At 39.8% G+C, this 2,001-nt stretch overlaps 1 protein-coding gene across 1 annotated transcript in view; it reads right to left on the reverse strand.

The window, feature by feature from the left end:
- MTA3 (metastasis associated 1 family, member 3) overlaps positions 1–2,001 on the reverse strand; it is a 222,757-nt gene that overhangs the window by 209,325 nt on the left and 11,431 nt on the right. The gene's annotated exons all lie outside the window — the stretch shown is intronic.

The raw sequence follows: 2,001 nt of genomic DNA on the forward strand, positions 1-2,001 counted from the left end.
CGCTGTCCCTCCACCCTCCCAAGCATGATGTCCCTCTCCAAGGACCTGTCCCTCCTTACAACATGTCCAAAGTATGTCAGCTGAAGCCCCAGAATCTTTGCCTCCAAGGAATAGCCCGGTTTAACCCTCTCCATCTGTTTTCTTGACAGTCCATGGCATACTATGACATATTTTGTAGTAGGGAAAAAAATAAGTGTCTTTTAAAATGGAGTATTTATATTCTATGATTGTCTTCTTTCTCAGAATTTCTTTTCCTGGTATGGCTTGGGTATTGATTTCAAAAATCAAAGGTGCTAAAAGCATCTCAGTCTGTTGATGGGAGGAAAGTGGGGGACAGGGGTGACTACAATAGTGATTACAGAAAAAAAGGAGTGCTATAACAATTTTCCAAATCTCATTCACTCATTCATTACTCTTCAGTCAGAACAAACTCGCAGCTGAAGCTCCAGCAGGCTTTTAGAGGCTGTAAATCTCATGGGAGGAGACTCGTCATCTTTCATTTTAACTTATTAATAAACACACATTGTTGTTGCTAGGTGTCACCAGGTCGGCTACTACTTAAAGTGGTCTTAGGACTAACAAAAGATCAGAATCATGCCCTGTCCTGCTCCATCCCCACAATCTCTGATATGGTCTAACCCACTGTTACAGTCATTTTGGTAACTTATCTTGTTCCTCTCTTTCACTGACTCTCCACATTTCCCAAGATATGATGTCTTTTTCCAAGGGCTGGTCCCTCTTTAGGTGAGATGAAATTTCACCCTCCTGGTCTCTGAAGGGCAGCCTGGTTGCATTCCCTCCAAGACAAATTTGTTTGTTATTCTGACAATTTATGGGATATTTAGTATTCTTCAGCACTAAAACTAAAAATCTATTCTCTGTTATCCTTATACATTGTCCAACTTTCAGATGCACAGGAAGCAACCGAAAAGACCATGACAAAATAAACCAAAAGAAAAGAAAATTGTTTTAAAGATCATGGTTGGATCAAGCACATCTTGGTCTCTGAACGTCATTGCTCTTTAACACAATGGAGATGTCCTTGACAGCAGATTTTCCCAATGCAACTGTCTTTTGATTTCTTGACTGCTGTTATGATGGGTGGTGACTGTGGACCCAAGTAAAATGAAACCCTTGATAACATCAATCTTTTCTCCATCTATCATGACATTGCCTACTAGTCTAGTGGTGAGAATTTTTGTTTTGTTGAGATATAATTCATACTCAAGTCACTGATTTTCAGCAGCAAGTATTTCAAGTGCTTACTTTCAGTAAGCAAGGTTGTATCATCTACATAATATAGGCTGTTGATGAGTGTCCCTCCAATCCTGATGCCACATTCTTCTTCATATAGTCCAGATTATCAAATTATTTGCTCAATATATAGATTAAATAGGTATGAAGAAATAATACAACAATGCGTTCCGGTAGCTTCTGTGATAAGGAGTTGGGCTGACAACTCAAAGACACGAGATTCAAGTGCGCAAGCTGTTCTTCTGAGAAGGCGAGTAATCTCCTTCAATGTGATTCAGCCTTTGAAAACCTGCTGGAGTGTCAACTATCAGTCAGTTCTGACTCAACAACACGTAACAACATTAAACATATGTTGTTGTTGTTATTGTTGTTAAATGTTGTAGAGTCATAGACAACTCATAGCAACCCTATGAACAAAAGACCTGAACACATGTATAACTTTCATTGTTTCTCCATGTTCATAGTTTCTGGAGACAAGTCATTTCGGAAATGGATGCCACTCTGCTTCCAAGAGTGTTTTAATTGGGAAGCTCCACCAAACACTACCCACCATGGGTAACCATTTTCGCATTTGACACATCAGTATCACAGTGTTCAGCATCACAGCAACCACGAGTTACCTCTGTACAGCAAATGGACAGACCAGTGCTATACCACTTAGAAGAATGTCTGACCAAAAACAATTAAAACCAGGCCTGAGGGCCACAGATTAAAATCACACACCTTTTGTCTTGGTAGCGTAACATT

Source organism: Elephantulus edwardii, unplaced genomic scaffold (assembly GCF_000299155.1).
Source record: "Elephantulus edwardii isolate Elephantulus edwardi_28Jun2011 unplaced genomic scaffold, EleEdw1.0 scaffold00019, whole genome shotgun sequence".
Lineage (NCBI taxonomy): Eukaryota > Metazoa > Chordata > Mammalia > Macroscelidea > Macroscelididae > Elephantulus > Elephantulus edwardii.